This window comes from Tenrec ecaudatus, chromosome 16 (assembly GCF_050624435.1).
Source record: "Tenrec ecaudatus isolate mTenEca1 chromosome 16, mTenEca1.hap1, whole genome shotgun sequence".
In the NCBI taxonomy this organism is placed as follows: domain Eukaryota; kingdom Metazoa; phylum Chordata; class Mammalia; order Afrosoricida; family Tenrecidae; genus Tenrec; species Tenrec ecaudatus.
Genome location: NC_134545.1, coordinates 69,214,103 through 69,232,471, shown reverse-complemented (window position 1 = coordinate 69,232,471; position 18,369 = coordinate 69,214,103). Strand labels below are relative to the sequence as shown.

At 40.9% G+C, this 18,369-nt stretch overlaps 1 pseudogene; it reads left to right on the top strand.

Moving 5' to 3' along the window:
* Positions 1-11,450: 11,450 nt before the first annotated feature.
* On the top strand, positions 11,451-12,441 carry LOC142428622 (CD2 antigen cytoplasmic tail-binding protein 2 pseudogene; annotated as a pseudogene).
* Positions 12,442-18,369: the final 5,928 nt, after the last annotated feature.

The window sequence follows — 18,369 nt, the reverse complement described above, 5'->3', positions numbered from 1 at the left end:
TCTTGACATTCGCACGGAAATCCGATTGTGGTGAAATCTGATGCGGTCGAGTACTGGGGTTCCACTGTAGTTTAACAGGTACACCAGACCTACGTGTGACCAAATGAAAGCTACTACTTTTAGACAGCATTCTGATGGGCTTGTCCTGCTTGTGCGGAACTCCTGAGATGTCCACTACTGGAAAATGACCTAGTTTTCTTTGCCACTCTGTAACTCATGTCTTTATGCAAGCGATGGAACCTGCCCAGTGTTCTCCAGTTCCCTGTTGTAGAAATGAGGCTAGCCCTTGCTGAATGGTAATCAAAAATCTCACTCTTCACCACCAGAATGCATTTCTTTCTTTCTCACTTTAGACTTGCAGTATTTTTGCGGGGTAGTGAATTATGTAATATGGCTCTTCTGGTCATAATCTTTGTAACTCTCACCAAATGAATTTTTTTTCCTGCAAGGTCTTCATAAAGGAATTCAGGATGATGTGATTTAGTCATGACTAAGGGTTAATGGGGCTAATTATGATTGCCATCCTGCTGGGTCTAAAATGACAGCATCTCAGAAGCAAGAATGAGGGATCTTAGTACCAGCAAGAAAAGAGCCAGGGTGAGTGCGTTGAACCTCATTGATCCAGGAGACAATGCTGACGCTGGAGTAGTGGCAGAGGAGCCCAGGGAGCAAAGCCAGGGCCAGAGCATGAGACAGAGCAGTGGACTTCCTAGCTCACAGAGCAAGTTAATCTGAGCGCTTTTAAACAGAGGCTGCCTGTGGAACCGGGTGTCTCCCGGAACTTAATGGGGCGCCTTTAGCTTGCGGATGCATGGAGCTGAAACTGAGTGTCTTTGATGAGGCTAATGATGAGTGGCATGCTCTTCGGACATTTCTTAGAAGCCCTAATGCAGCTTTGTGACATTTCGCTAGCAGGGCAGAAGCCAGGTCAGAAAAAGGCTCGCCTATAAGCACAACAGAGAAGAAATTATAGCAGAAATGTCTAAAGTATATTTTCAGATCCTTTTTGTTGTTTATTCAACAATTTGGCTGTTTAATTAATGTTAGATAGGATGGGTAGGTTTCTGGAGTGGGTGATATCTTGGTTCTTTGCTTCGCACACTGAAATAATTCACACGGAAGCTCACTTTATAATCCAAGTGAGTTTTTATGAAGGACAGGAAAAGTTTCACGGTTTACAGTCTCAAAAGGGTGCACGCTATTTCTGGAAAGCATGCCAAGCTGCACGGAAGCCACACTGGGGTTCACAATTGGACACACACACACACACACACACACACACACACACACACACAAGAAACCACGTGGAAAAGAGCACCCACAGATGCAGAACTGGGGAATCCCTGGGGACCCAGAGAGGGAGTGAGCACCCTGACTTTATTCTATGTCCCCCCTAGCTGGGGAGGCCAGGTTGAAGGTATTGGCTGATTCCGTTAGCTGAGTTGGGGTCCACCTGTGTGAGGTACTGAAGTGTGTGTGTCCATGGTTTTGGTTTTACCTAGGTCTAGTGCGCTGTGTCTGAGCATGCTCAGTTCTGGGTTTCCCTCAGGTGTCTAGTAGGGCGCCTTATTCCCTGCTCCAATCCAATACGTGGTCCTTTTCAGACATGGGAGGGACAACCCACTCCTTTGACCCTAAGCATGCTGCCTAGCAGGCCACAGCTCTAAGTCTCAGGAGAATTGTAACTGGAAACTTCCAACATGGAAGCAAACTAATCACAGAGGAGAGTGAAAGCGGGAAAGCTAGTAAAGCGGATGAGACCAAAAGAAGTAGCGATTTCCACTCCCAGCTGAAGATTATCTATTATCATGTAAAAGCCAAAAAAGAGATTTCTTTGGAAATCTAAATCTATTGGATTTTAAATATGTTAGTTTACCTTGCTATTTTCTTGAGCTTTGTGGGAAGTGCGGCGGTGGGCTTGTTTGGCAGAGACAGGAACGGGTTGTTCCTCTACATGCCAAGGTCACCTACAGGACCCGGAAGCCCATAAAGGCTCAGGGGCATGCGACAATTCCAGCCTGAGCCAGGTGAGCGGTACACCTAGGTGGGCGGTACACCAGGATTGCCCCACACTAGGCCAGGTGGGCTTAATTCAGCCAATCACGGGCAAGCAGTACCATCCACCACGCCTCCCAGCGGAAGGCACTAAAGGTGGGAACCTAGAGACCCCTCTCTTCCTTCTACTGCTCCTCTGCTTTTCTGTTCAGCCCTGCTGCACTCTCTCTCTGGCCTCAGGCTGCCATGTGTGGGTGTGCAGTCCCATGAGGTTGCCCATATTCCGTGACAGTAAACCCTGAATTTTTTTCCGTCCTTTATAAAAACCCACTTGGTGGATCACAAACCAGGCTGCAAAATGAATTCTTTCACATGCAAAGCCAAGATCTGAGGTTATTTCCCACCTGAGGAACTTAAAACAGGTTCTAATTACATCTCACCAGTCTAAGAATTTTCTTTGAAAGCAGGTTCCTGGGAAAGACAGAATCAAGCAAGCTATTCGATCCTGTTTTTCAGCGCAAGTCTCTATCGAGTTTAAAGAAGTGCTAGCAATTAAGAGGAGCGCAGACATGTATGTCTGTACAGTTATTTCATCATGAACACACAGTTCAAACATAATTCCTCAAAAATATCTGGCTGTGTCTTGGTATGTGTCTTCCATGTCTATCAGCAACCTACCAAATAAAATGAACAGTCAACCTTATATCCAAGCACTCTACCACCTGATGTCCACATCCATTTTCCATATTTCTTATAGTTTCCCATCATTCTGCTGACAGAAGGAATGAATGATCATCAGCTAGCCAACTGCACTCCTGATATACCACAGATTCCTTTTGAATTGTACCAGAAAGACGATAACTCCATGCTAGACTGATATGCACCAGACTTGAGGTAAGTGGCAAATCATGCTTTTTGGACAGTCATTGGAATTTCTTCATTTCCTGTTACAGTATCATTTATCTTGAATTAAATAACATTAATTGTCAAACTGAACTATCAATCTGGGGTCACCCACCTTCTCACATCTCTGCTTATTAGACCCTTTTTTCATTATTTAAGGACCACGTCCAATCTCACACGTTTTGATAGGCATTTCTTAATCATCTCATATAAAAGGAAAAGATTAATCTACATTCAATCTGATGAGGTATTGAATTTACTTGTAATTCACTGTGCATGGCCTACTTTTGGGCCTACATGGCTATTTAAAGGTTTGAGTGTTTATATATTTCACTCACTAGCTACATTACAGCTCTTGCATCTTATACTACTGTACCATTCTTCTAGTACATAAAACATGATGATTGTTGGAGCACGGCAGTGAATCATTCCTTCAAATTAAAAAAAAATGTTTCTACTGGAAATGTCAATTATATCAAGGCCATGTGAAAGTCAGATTTTAGGTACTTTTAAAAATAGGATGGCTTCTCTCTATAGATTTTTTAATATGCATTTTTAATCTCCCTCTTTCAAGTAAATTGAAATTGATATTAAGAATTATGCTAAATGGTTCAAAATAATGTTAGTCATTTCTTTCCAAAGTGTGATTCAGTGGGTAATTTAAATGATAATCTAGAGATAGTCCCTAGGTAAATTTGAATATCCACAATGATACACAAGACTGGAAAGAGAAATAACACATCTAAGCCATAAATATTCAAGAATGTTTGAGTCAATCTCACACTAAACACTGTGGGTGTAAAACTTCTGTCAAGCATTCATATTGTCTAGGTGTGTGTTGGCATTAAAATTTCCTATGTTTGCTTTGCCCATCCTCACCTCAGATATAATTTTGCAACCAACACACATACACTGCCAAGGGCATTACAGGGTTGGATTATCTATTATCCTGGAGCAAGCTCATCTCAGAACCCACTAGATAGAAAAGTTGAAAATCATTAACATTAAAGTGAGCTCTTCTCCCTAGATTCAAATTCAGGAATACTAAGCCCCTTTGAGCATATTATTTTCTATGTATGAGATCAGTGAAGTTTGTTCGAAGTGCAACCTGATTCTTTTATGTGAAATTAAACTATTGTGAATTTTTAAAAATTCTCTTTTATGACTAGATCAGAAGCTGTCTAGCTGACCCATCCGGAATCTTCTTTATCTGGTCCTGAACAGAGAGAGCCAGATGAAAGAAAAGGAGATGTGTTCTTTTCTTCAATCTACCTCTCTTAGTTATGTTTCTGAGGCTTAGGCCATATCTTAATTCCAACTATTACACCTTAAAGGGGGAAAAAAGGAAAGAGTGAACCAAACCATGACAAAGCAGAGAGAGCACTAATGCACTTCTGTGACAGCCCTTCTGAGGTCTTTCCTTTAATGCTAAGTTGATAACCTTTAATCGGCTCCTCCACCGTTTTCAAATAGATGGTATGAGCTGCATTAACTGTTGGTTTATTCCAGTACAAACCCTTGCTCTCAACAGTCATGTGGAAGTCAAGCTTTATCTTCAATGCACTAGGGAAGCATCTCCAGAGAAAGACTCTGGGTTTTTAGAGTTTAGATTATCTTCATCTTATTCATTGGAAGCTTTGTTAATTATTTTCTTCAGAAAATGCACTGTCTGATATGAATTTCCAAGAAGCCCACGGCAATTCAAGTTCTTTCCACATATATTCTGAAATTTATTTGCTGCCATAAACGGTGCACACTATCCTCCTTCCCCCCCACACATGCTTAAATGCACATGCATAAGCACACACACCTCACCAAAAATATTTTTTTCTAGTTATACGAATCAGTCTTGCGATGTAAACAGTGAAGTAGTTTAACACATACTCATGTTCGCAGTGGTATTTGCTCTTTTGAGTCAATTATAAAGTGGCCGTGCTTCTCAAGGGTGGCTCTCAGGCCGAATGGTTGCATTAGGGAACAACATCTTTCTCGTGCTCATCTTGGAGTTAATCCTGTTATCAAGTTGGTACTGAAAAAGAGAGCCACAATAGGTAGTTCTGTCGGTTCATTCAAAGCGATAGAATCAAGGCATAATACATTTCAGATCCTGTAAAAAAATGATACATATATTAAAGTTAAGTATTTCATCCTAAATTTTACAATTTTCCAAGTTAGTGAAAAAGACCAAAAAGGAAGAAAAAATACCATCCCTCTGAGTCTGCCTACTTCACCATGATGGCGATAACTATGGAGGGCAAGTCAGTCTCCATGGGAGATAAGCATGAGCGCACTGGAGACCTACTGCCTGGGTTTGAAATCTGTCTCCGCCATGGCTACTTGCATGGTCTGGCACTAGATTGAAGAACAATTACCATTGTTGAGGTTCTTAGGGGGTGATGGCACATTTTGGACCATTTATAACCAGTATGACGAGAGTACTTAGCAGATGACAATAAACACTGTCACTTTATAGAAAAGATGCACTGTGTACCTGCATATTAAAGCAATGATACTGCAAGTCACAAAGAAAGAGCTTCCACACAATACAAAGATTGATATTAGAAATTGATGGATCTTGATAAAATAGAAGGTCATTCAGTAAGTAGATTTTTAATAAATGATTGGGTCTTATTAAGACTTATGTCTTCATAGACTTCCCCTTGCTATGGACTATTCCAGGAAACCATCTAAAGAACAGCTGTGACACTATTCCAATCAGATTCAGATTTAGTCAACAATATTTAATCAGAATCCAAATCCCCCCAAAGATCAAGTAAATTAAATATTTTATTTGGAAGAAGATGAGGGTGCAGTAATTATAACCAAGTAATAGGACCAGTGTGCTCACAAAGAAATCCAGCAAGGGTATGGTATTTGTCAAGCACTGGGTGCATATGAATTATTATTGGTACCTAGGAGGAGGGCAGAAAGTGAAGACACAGTGATGGTTCTTCCTGATTTCATTAGTGGTCTCTACAGAATTTATCTCAACTGATTCTTGCCAATAACTATTTTATAGCAGCCGGCACTTTCACTTTCCTTTGGCCGTCCTTTCCCTTTGCTGTCTTATCTCCCTGTATGAGCTACTTCAGCAGAGATACAGGCTTTTCCATACGTCACCACAGAACAGAACACATGCTTTTGTATGTTGTATTTGAGTCAGGAAGCAACATAGGAGGATACGAATATAAAAAATTCAGGGAGAACAATGTTTAATCAATAGTGACTGACATATATTGAATATTTTATATAAGCTAAGCCTCAAGATGCCATTAAATAAACTCATCCTACCAATAACTCCTCAATTTTGGCTTTATATTGACATCATTCAGTGCATATAAAAATTGAAGCTTGAATGGAATAAATACATTCTGGAATATCTATCTATCTATCTATCTATCTATCTATCTATCTATCTCCCCTCAAAACAGAAAAACGCTCCTCTGTCTATACAGAGCTTTCATACTACACATTTTACCTACTAGGCAGCATCAAGCAACTCACTCTGAGTTAGTGCACCCAGTGGTATCACCTGGGGAAGTTTTCTCTGCTCCCAGTGAAATTTTTTTCATAAAAGCAGTTTAGTTTGAACCTTGGTTTGTGTGTGTGTGTGTGTGTGTGTGTGTGTGTGTGTGTGTGTGATGGCTGATTTAAAAGAACAGTGTGCAGCTGTGAAATTTTGTTTCCTGCTCAGGAAAGATACCACAGAAAGTGTTGTGATGTTGAACACAGCTCACAAGGACAGGGCTGTGGGAAAAACTCAAGTCTAAGAGTGGCTTTCCTGTTTCAAAAGAGGCGAGATGTTGATTAATAACAAACCTCATTCTGGACATCCATCAACTTCTCCAATGGACAAAAATACTGACTTGTCGTGCATCTGAAGTTCATTCCACTAGGTCATTCCTCTAAATAAATTCAAGCTTTTATTTACAGGTTCTGAGAATATAGCATAACAGCATGCAGCATAAAAGGCCTGGCATATAGCAGACAGGGCACTGATTTTGCCACCACAACAATGCATCTGTTCACACAGACATCACCGTGCAACAGTTTTTAGCAAAGAGCAGCATGCCTCTCTTGCTTCACACCGCTTACTCACCTGCCTTTGCTGTGTGCAACTTCTTTTAGTTTCTGTGAATGAAGAGGGACATGAAAGGACAGCAATTTGAGGATGTAGAAGAGCAAAGGAAGGAGGAAGCAAAGGAAGGAGGTGCTGTCAGTCATCCAAGCAGATGTTTGAAAAATGTTTCCAAGAATGGAATCACAGATTTCACAAATGTAACAAGTATAATGGAAAATACTTTGAAAGTGATAAGGTTATGTTGTAAAATTATTAAATATGTAGCTTTGAGAAAAAAATTCCTGTTTGGGGGTAGGAGAGTAACCCCCGTGTGCGTGGGTGGGTGTGAGAGTGGGTGTGTGTATATCTCTTTCTCTTTCTTTCCCCAAAACCCTACTCCCATCTTGTGTACCATGCTGCCTCTGAGCAAAAGGAGGAAGGAGGCATAAAGGCAGGTAAAGCAACAGCAATGAGAAGGAAGAGGAGAGTGAAAACTGGAGGGAGGGAGAGGATAAGAAGGAAAGAAGAATATGGAAGGAGGAAAGAGGAAGGGAAAGATGAAAAGAAAGGGGCGTCCTAGCTAAATCTGCCTAGTACTTACAAATAAATTAGAATCAAATTTTAATTGGGTGTGCATTATATTTTCTATTTTTGCTGAAAATTGAAAATAGGGCTGAACTCAGTTGAATACCTGAAGAATGACTAAGGGCTTTAGTCTGGGGGTCCACCAGTCCTTACCCTTACTGAATATGGGTACCTTTATGGTTTTCAGTTTTGCTCCACATTTTCCTCTCCTCGAATATGATCCCTGTTAGAGCAGCTGCCTTTAGCGTAACCTTGTTCTTTGTTAGTGACGTGCATTTTCATGACCATTCATTCATGGAATAATTGTTTCCATGCACCTCTTGAGTTTCGCCACTCTCATTTTTGCTGACATGGAATAGCCCAATATCTTCACCTTAGATGGCTACTCAGAAGTCTTTAAGACCCTAATTACGACTCAACCAAGTGGGTTGTAGAACATTGTCCTTGTGCACTCTGGTTTACTTCTCAAGATACAGAATATTTCTTTTTCAAGGCCCCAGTGTGAGTCATTGAGAGGGAGAAATGTATTTTATCCATGAAATATACTAGACATAAATTTCCACCAAAAATAGTGTGAAAGAATACAGGCAGGTAGGAAAGAAACTGAGTAGAATAGAATCAACCATAGAAATAATTTGATTTGGCACATAGTATAATATAAACAGTTTTGTCAACTTCTTAGGAAATCCCAAATGAATAAATGACACAGATAAACATGAAATTAGAACTTCAAAACGTAACAGGCCAGTAGGTAATATAAATTCTCCAGAAATTCATTAAAATAGTAACAGATAGAATTTTGTGTAAACCAAGTGATCTTTTGGCCAGGATAAAAGCCCCAGATGGTAATTAAAATAAAATTAAAATCCATCAACTAAACAAGAACAGTGACCTTTACTGTTTCTAAAAAGTTAAAAGAAGGGGAGTTTAAATAAATAGTTTAATTTGAGATCAAATTTCCATTTTAGCATGACCTTTGTAACAGAGGATGTCTGAAATAGTATCGACATTTCTTATTAGATTAAAATAGCATTAAACTAGCAATGGAAAGGAGGCCCCGGAAAATAATATATGTGAGTTGAGAATGGGACTCTTTTGGACTAGAAGAATAGATTTTTATGGCGATGATCAAGTACCTCTGAGCCTGATGGAGGGTAACACTCCCAGGCAAAGACATATTCTTTGTAAAGAATTTGGTAATTACTAATGTCTTTCCTAGCCTATTTTGATTCCAAACCTTCTCAAAAAGTTGCTGTTTGGAAGGAATCGGCAGTGAAGTGAAATTGCTTTGTATGTTTCTTCTGTCCATAGTGTCTGTAACGCTCACTTACTCCCAGCAAAGAAGTGTAGAGGACTTTAACTGGAGACCGGTCAGTTTTGCCATTAGACAGCGTGTGACTGCGCCATCTCAGGAGCAGAAACAGAGGAATCTCATGAGCGCCAGGAAAGCGGAGCCCTAGTGGGGTGCAGGGAGATCTCTTGAAGTGAAGAGGCACCAGAGCAGGTCCCCACAGGATTTCCTAAGAATCACATTCATTGTTCGGGGACCCTTCATCACTTTTTTCCCTTCATTTTTTTATTGTGGATTGAGAGAAGGTTTACAGAGCATACCACCAGTTTTGCATTCAATAATCCATACCATTTTGTTTCATCTCAATTACTGCAATACCCTCAATGTAACCCACCCATCCCATCTCCTCCATTGTTTCTGACACCATTGGTTCTTCTTTCCCAACTCTTCTAAGTTTTGTCCTTGGGTCAATACTGATATCAAGAGTCATGATATAGAAGAGCTCAAAGAGCATAACTTTTGTATAAGGCACAGGATGGATGGATGGGGAAGTACAACTTTATTTTATATGACACATTTGAAATCATGCTAGAGTTCCTCAGGTAGACTACATTTCATAAATTTGTATTTCCCTGGCTTAATTAGCGTACTTTAGAGTAGATACACAGCAGTCCTTCAATTCCATGAACATTAATACCTAAGTGAAAGATGCCGAGTTATGTGCAGGCTGGCATTTCAGCAGAGTTTTGTTTTGTTGGTTTTGGTGGGGAGAGAGATGTGAATAGAATCAATCCCAGTTGGCTGATGTTAAAGAGAGGGCCTCTGCTTTGTTATGTGGGATGAGCTTTTTAAATAGCTATGTGTTCTTGTATCAATATAAGATAAATCTTAATTACCAATATTTAATTTATTATTATCAACTGAGATGTTAAATAGCATATTACTTATGAGAATCTAGTACATGTGTTCCTCTGACTTTTTTAATCTAAAGAAAAGAATGGAAAAAAAAAAAAGAAAAGAATGGAGGAAAGTTCCATGAGTTTTTTTTGCTAGACTTTAGTGTCAGGAGTCAGGGAGTAGATAAATAATCAGAAAACAATAAGTCCAGGGATTTTTCAGATAGACGCATGCATATATTCATGCCTGTAAGCAAGCCAAGAGAATTAGATAAGACAGTGAAATTCTTTAAGAATTTTGAAAATATCCAGAGTTAAGTGCAAACTAAAATTTCTTTTCAAAGTTAACGACCTGAGAGAAAGTTGCCTCTATCCCACTTGATTGCCTTGTGGCTCTGATCATTTTCTACATACAAAACGGAAATATTGACTTTAATGTTGACCTGTGTGAGCAGAATTGCAAGTGGCCCTGTGGCCAGGAGGTCTGACAACAGCTCTGTCCCCATCCTATTGTTTACAGCTTCCCGAAAGACTCACATAAGTTAAGAAAGTAACAATAATAAACGATAGCACTAGGAAAGCACACCTGTCGAGTTACACATTGTCTGAACTTTGACAAGAAGCTGAAGAAAGGGAAGCTGCTCTGCTCTTGCCGCGATAGAATACTCAATGTTGAGACTTTGCCTTTGCAAGTCTTAAATCGATTTCTGTCAGAACGCATGAGAATGGCTTGAACTCAGCATGTGTATGCTGTAGGTCATACCTGTTTCAATACAATGCTGCACTGGTGTTTTTCTGATTCACCCAGTAGCTATAATAAAATTACTCTTTCCCTTATATATACATTTTTCAGTTCTAGTGATGAAATATAAGGATTTACTTCTAACCCACTGAGAGTGATCCTGTGAATACGGAAAACTACAAAAGAGGGTTATTTGTAGTTAAGATTTTTAGAGCCAAGTGTATTTTAACTGCATGTATTAGTGATAGCACTTCCAACTTCATTCAGAAAATTCAAGTATCTAGTAATATTGTGATATAATTATCATAAAGCTCCCATTTAAAAGATTTTTCATCTTTCATTTCAGTCTAAGGATGCATGAAGAGTTGAGTTTAATTGGAATCTTCCGAGTTGACCTTTTTCTGAATAAAGAGTGAGTTGCAAGACTTCCATTTAGAAGTAGAAAATAGTAAAAGCCGTGCCCTGACAACATACACATTCCAGATATGGAATACAGTCATAGTTTATTCTTATACAATTGAGGTCTGAACCAAAAATAAATTGATATGAACTAAATATTGGCCTTCATTAAGTCTTGCAGAAAACAGGACCAAACATATTAAGAGAAAAATACGAGGTCTTTTCACCTGTGTTAAAAACGACTGACCGTAGCCCCAGGTGAGCGCTCTTGGGCGTGACCTCCAACAGTTGAACAGTTGAGGGGTGCCCCTTGGCGCTGGGATTTAGGGTTCAGTGAGGAACTGGGTGGCCTGGGCCCCATGGGGGCAGGGGACACTAAGGGGCTAGGTGTCAGCCCCCTGAGCCCCACCATGTTTGGGACTGCGGGGGTGGGGGGGTGGGAATGGGAGTGGTCGCGTGGGAGGGCCTGTGCCCCACCCAGGTGGGGCGTATCCCGAGGTGATGCTCCAGGTGCCTGCCGTTCTCAGATGTACCAGGCGAGTCTCCCAGTCAGCTTGGGGAAGCGGCCACTGCCCTGCCATGCCCAAATTGAAAGTGCGCTTCCAGGGCGTGGGAGATGAGGGTGAAGAGAGGAAGTCAGTGACCCCAAGAAGAAGCTGGTGGACCACGTAGCCAGAGCAAAAGGTCCTGGCAGCCGCTTCAAAGGGAAACACTCTTTGGACCGTGACGTGGAAGAGGAAGAGGAGGAGGGGTCCAGCAAGTAAGACATCCTGGCTTCAGAAGATGTGGAGGGTCAGGAAGGAGCTACACTCCCCAGTGAGGGGGGCATGCGGATCACACCCTTCAACCTGCAGGAAGAGATGGAGCAAGGCCCCTTTGATGTTGATGGCAACTCCTTCTTCAGCAGGGAAGCTGAGATTCCAGGCAGCCGGCTGGACAACATTGACTGGGTGAAGCTCAGAAAACGACCACCTGATCAGCGTCAGGCCTCCGACTTGGATGAGGAGGGCCTTCTGGAGCTGCTCTTGCCCAGAGAGACCTTTGCTGGGGCACTGAGGTATTTGGGGGCCTGAGGTGGAAGCCAAGGGGACAGCAAGGCGCCAGGGTGGCCCAGCTCCCTTTAGCGCCTAGACAGGCTCTTGGGCTGGCTGACCAGATGGTGACCTGGGGCAAACTCGGGGTGTACCAGGAGACTCCAGAATGGTTGGTCATACAGCTGAAGGTGTTGGGGTGCCGGACCCAGGGATCCCATGACCCCGCCCTCCCACCTTCTCTGAACAGGTTTGCTGAGGAATTGGCCGAGGGAGAGCTGGAGAAGCCCACCCTGCCCTCGGAGAAGCAGAGTCGTCAGGGGATGGCCTAGTGGATGTGATGTGGGAGTAAAATGGGAGAGTACGGGGGCTGCTGAGCTCTATGGGCCCGTTACCAGTGCCCAGATGCAGATCTGGGTGAACGAGCCTACTTGGGCAACTTGGCAGATGGTGTTTACTGCAGGAAGCTGCCCCCCCCACACACACACACCTACACCTCCAGTGGTCAGTTCTACAATCGACTTGACCTCCACACCTGAACCTGCTGAAAACCCAGGTGAAAGGCCCCTTCTTTCCTGGACTCTGTGGAGGAGGCCCAAGATGCCTCAGGCCATGAGGACATTGGGGGGCCACTTCTCAAATCGACGTTCCTTTTCCAATAAAGGTCTTTAACTGTGGGGGAAAGCACACACAAAACCCAGACTGACCATGTTAGCATGTCAACTAGTGTGTGGGTTCTGTTCCCTTTCATTTCATAAACTAATTTTTATTTGAATATTAAGCAAGCAAGTCCATTTTCAAAAATGTAAAATTACTGTTCACACAAAGGTTAAATGACATCCACTAAGCCATGCTTGCTGCCCATTGGCAGTAAGATTGCTATTGCACCATTGTTTCTTTGTGGTCAGATGTCCCACTTCACTTGTAATGCATGGATAGAGGCTACAAAGTATGATTTTACAATGTTGAGAAAAGCATAAGAAAATAAAAACAGAAAGATGTATTCCTCTCCCCCCCCCACCCCCCCACCATCGCATCCCACCATTTGATTGCTTTCACCTTTCTCTTATAAATATTCCTGGGGATATAATTTTTATGTGCAGAATTATAAATGAGAGGGACTAGAAGATACTCACATCACTCATACACACTAAAGAGAGAGAGAAAAATTTAACATAACTTTTCTGGCTCTCCTTACTATCAGGTAGTAAATTATCTGCATCTCCTGAACCTTGACAATTGCTTTTCAATTAGCTCATAGCAAAGTCAAGATACAGGTGGAAGGTAAAAGTGAAAAATGATAAGAAACTTATTTTAGTATTACTCAACCAACATATTAACCAGATATTTATACATACACTTTCCATTTTCTCTATGTATTATTTAAAAATCAGTAAATCTACTCACTTAACTTAAAGGTGAATTAATTAATGACTTTCTATCTCTGGCTATTTTCAGCAATCAAGTCTTAGACAGTTGTGTGTCTATCTGTAGAAAACACAGGTTACCTAGATGATTTCTGCAAGTTTCTGTTAAATGCAAGGGAAACCTCATATCAGTAAGAGAAGGTATATATGCCTTCTTGTTTGCCCTGAAGGAAATTAAATGGAAATAATAGAAGATAAGAAACATTTTTAAAAGCCTGTATTTACCTGTCAGGAGTTGTTGCTAACTCATTAATTCCTTCTACTTTCTTCGATGATATTTAGCTCTGCTCTTTTCTCTTTTGAGCCTGCTTCAGAAGAAACCGTGAAGAAGAGGCACTGTAGTACTAAAAATACTCAAATCATACGACAACAAATAAATGGTAATGACCTGAGGTAATTCACTGACTTGTTCTCTCTGTGCAAAAGAAACTGTTAATTGCTTTTGGCAGATTAGCTGACCCTGCAGAAAATTCAAACTCTGAGCCTCAGATCCAAGTGAGTTGTCCAAACATTAATCACTGAGACTGTAAGAAGCCTGGCTTTATCAGTATTTAGCACTTTGGCCTTAAGATGAAAGCTGGGAATAAACCTCTTCCGGTAGAGAGGAAATTGAAGGAATTTTATCTGAGACCAAAGGCTGCCATCATGTACTCCTGCCCATGGACTTCAATCAACTTCAACTTCACATCAGGAAGGAATTTGCTGCAGGATAGATTTTTGAACTTCACTAATAGTATTACAAGTGGATCAAGGCTTATAATCATGAGTTTAATATATTGGAGGCAGAAGGAATCATTGGACTCTGGCAAGTTTTAAGCATGCTTATTGACTAAGTGAATTTTTTAATGTTAATTATAAAGTGAAAGTATATAACATATAGATACAAAGATCTAAAAGGAGTACATATATTATGCACAATTATATAAAAAGTGACAAATCATGGGTTGAATAAAGTTAACATAGTTGTATCCTAGAGGAAGGAATTTGAATTATGGCTCACTTGATTATCAGAATAGCATACTATACTATAAATGTGACCCCTTCCACAGATGAAGGCCATTGAAAAAGTTTTTGGAAATGTGTAATTGAAAGGCAAGGGACTTCTGCAAGGACTACTTTGAAATCCTCTCAAATGTTTCTTGTCCTTATATTTTCATTGTCAACTTCCAAGAGAGAACAATGATCACAATAATAATATTAATTGCTCTCATTTATGAACTTCTCACTCTGGGAAAATATATGTTTTACATTAACTATGTGACTATAATCCAATGAGACTGATGAATGTGTATCTATATTATCAATGAAGAAAAAAAGATGTTGAGATCATACACCCTGTAGAAGTAGGTGTAGAAAGTTTATAAATATGATGAATTTAAGCTGATACCGAAACCATGGAACCCCTTAGCCCCGTTCCATTCCCAGCAGAATAAGACCATTGACTTGCTTGGCATCAAAATAGCAGCTGTAGCAGCAGAGCTGCTGTTCCTGCAAACTCGAAATAAATGCATTACTTAATTTGGCAAGTCGGAGGCAAGTGGAAACACAATTGTGATGACCAACGAGTTTAATTCTTAAAATAAAAAGGAGATTTACATAGAAATTTGTAAAGGCTTAACCCTTTCTTTGAAACTTACCTTTAGCTCTCTACAGTGAGAACTCAAAGGTAGCATTTTTCTGCTCCCCGGTGTTCAGGAACTCTGGTGATGCTGCAGAGAAAACACTGAACTGTAAGCCTCCAAGTTGACAGTTCAAATGCAGCAGCGACACTGTCACCCAGAAAGAGTTATCGCCTTGGGAGACCTTACATCCGGTCACACAAGTCAGAATTGACACTATGCCAGTGGATGTTTTCTATGTTGAACAATGCAGAAATTAAGCAAAATTGACTTTTTTATTCAGACAATATTTGCTTTTAGAAGATTAAGCTGCTTCCAACACAACGAAGATGTTATTTAACAACTTCTTCATCGACACTTCCTTTAATACCCTAACCTCATTGCAAAAGCTCTTCAGTATTCCTTAGTGTGCCCAACCAAATCCGTGGCTTGTGAGCTGACTGGCAAAAGCATGCACCCCAAAGCCTAAAATCTTATAAATACATGGGCCTACTTTGTCATCTTGAAACACCACTAGTTCCCTGCCCAAGATAAAGCGCTCTCTTCCGGCAGCGAGGCTAATCACTGCAGATTTCCTTGAGAAACACTTTCCTTTCAATAGGTAGTCAGCAAACTATCAATTATCGGAGAGCTCCAACCCACCACTTCTTTTTGTAAAAAGAATTTTATGTAAACACAGGAGTGTCCATTTGTGTACATCTTTCTTGTAACTGAACATTTGAGACAGACACAGTGTTGCTCACAAAAAGAAAGCATATACTGTGTAGCCCTTTACAGAAGAAGTGTTTCTATTCTTCTTCTAGACAACATATTGAGAACTAAAATGGGGTACATTGTTCAGAAATCATATCTGGTTTCCTTTGCTTCACAAAGGAGGAGATTCAACTCCACACAAACCCAAGGCAATTGCCACAAGAGAGATTAGTCATGATTCTACCTTCCATTATTAAAAAAATAATTTATTGGGGGCTCTAACAGCTCAATCAATACATCAATTATATCAAGCACATTTGTACATAGGTTGCCATCATCATTTTCTAAACATGTTTTCTGTGTGTGTCCTTGGTATTAACTCCTCTTTTTTCCCCTCCCTATCCTCATCCCACCCCTTGTGAACCCTTGATAAATTATAAATTATTTTCTTATCTTACACCAACTCCCGTCTCCCTTCAGCCATGTTTCTGTTGTTCTTCTCCTTTTTTGGGGGGAGGGGTATATGTCCATCATTGAAATCGGTTCACCCTTTCTGTCCTCTTCTCCCCCCACCTTCCCCTGACCCACTTTAGGTATCACTACTCCCATATCTGTTCCAGAAGGGTTTATCTGTCCTGGATTCCAAGTGTCGAGAGCTCGGGTCTGCACCAATGTACATGCTCTGGTCTAGCCAGATTTGTGGAGCTGGGGTCACGATATTGGTGGTGGAGAAGCCTCAAGGAACCAGAGGAATATTGTGTGTTTTGTTGGTGCTGTCCTGCATCCTGGTTGACTCATCCTTTCCTTGTCACCCTTCTGTGAGAGGATGCCCAACGGTCTACAGAAGGGTCTGGGGCCTCTACGCTGACCTCCCTCATTCTCAACAATATGATTATTTGTTTTTGGATCATCTGGTGCCTGTGTCCTGGTCCTGTTGACACTTCATGATCACATAGGCTTCTTTCTTGCTGCTTCTCTGCTAAATGACTGCTTGTTTAACTTCAAATTTTAAGACCCCAGATGACATATTTTTTTTAATAGCTGGGCACTATCACTTTTCTTTGCCACACTTGCTTATGCACCATTTTCTCTTCAGCTATTGTGAAAGGAGGGTGAGCAATCAAAGAATGCCAAGTTGTTAGAACAAGATGTTCTTTTGTTGAGGGAGGGCTTGAGTAGAGGTCCAAAGTCCATCCACTTCCTTGATATATTGTCATATAAATGCATAGGTTAATATCTCCATTTTTATGAATTAATATAATTACATATGTACACAACTATGTTTCTACCTCTATCGATGGTTTTTATTCCTAGATCTTTCATCTGTTTCCTTTTACCTTCCTCCTGCCCCACCATCAAGCTTGCCTTCATTTGCCTTTCAGTGATTCCTCTCAACTAGATTTTTGTTGCTCCATCACTACCACGGTCCCTATGGCCTCCTCGCCATTGACTTTAAGGTCCTAGTTGTCCCCCTGTCCATGTCATTGTTGGCTGGTGGCCGAGGAGAAGTTAGTTTCCTCATGGTGTCCTTGCCATGGCCACTGATGTCATCATGAATGACCTCCATCACTTCAGACAGGGATTTTGAATGTGTTCTCCTGGTAGCTCTTCTTCCTTGATCACCCTAGGAATTCTCCTCCCTTACATCTGAGCTAAATCTCTTATAAAGAGATATGCTATTTGTTTTTATTCCCCCAAGGAAGCAAAGGTTGGTGACTTGGTTCATATTTTCTGGTAAGGTGGAGACATAGAATAAATCCTACTTTAATCCAGCCCACCAATAGAATTACTTTATACTCAGGGGATGATTTGTTATTTCCTCTGTGATAACATGATAATAATATCTCCAAAGTGAACCAGAGACATATGTAAACCATAGACCATGAAGAATTAGTACTTATGACATGGCCCAACTGATGCATGCCCCATGAAGAGATAACTGGTACTGTAGCACAATGTGGTCCAGAAACTAGATGGGTGTTGGCCATCAGAAAAACATGTCTTAAGGGCTTCCCTTCAAACAAGCATCCACCTAAGTGAGGCATCAGCTAAGTCCACATGGAAGCAGCCCACCTCCTAGTGTAATTCAAAGATTTAAAAAAAATTCAAAGTGGAAGAAGGGCATGGTATCAGTGCTTAAATTATGAATCTGCAGCTTGCAGAAGGCTCTGGATGGCAGTGGAAGCCCAAAATCCATGTGCAGTTTCCCACATGGACTCAGCCTCCAGTGACACTCTCTGACGCTCCACAGATGCAACATGTGACAAGCCTTGCTGTCAGACAGAAGGCAATGTAAAGTGGATCACGGCAGATGTAGCGACGTTGAAAATATAATACCTTCGTGTTTGATCTCTTCTGTGGCCCGTTTCAAAATTGTTTATTTTTATTGTGGTTTCTCTATGCTTTGTCTAGTCATTGTTGTTGGGTTGTTTTGCTTATTTACATCCTGTCTGTATTTTGTATACTTTTCTGAATATTCATTTCAAGATCGGCAGAGCTATAGAGAGAGTAACTAGATGAGTAATTGCCTGGCACCACAGCAGGGTAGAATGGAGGCTTGGGGAGCAGCAACAATGAGTGCAAGAAGACCATGCTCTGAGATTGATTGTGGTGATGATTGCACACATCTTCTAACTAGCGAATGGTGTAATTGTATGATAAGTGACATAGAACTCAATAAGACAATCTTTAAAAAGGAAATAACCATAAGCATAGAGGCTAGAATTGA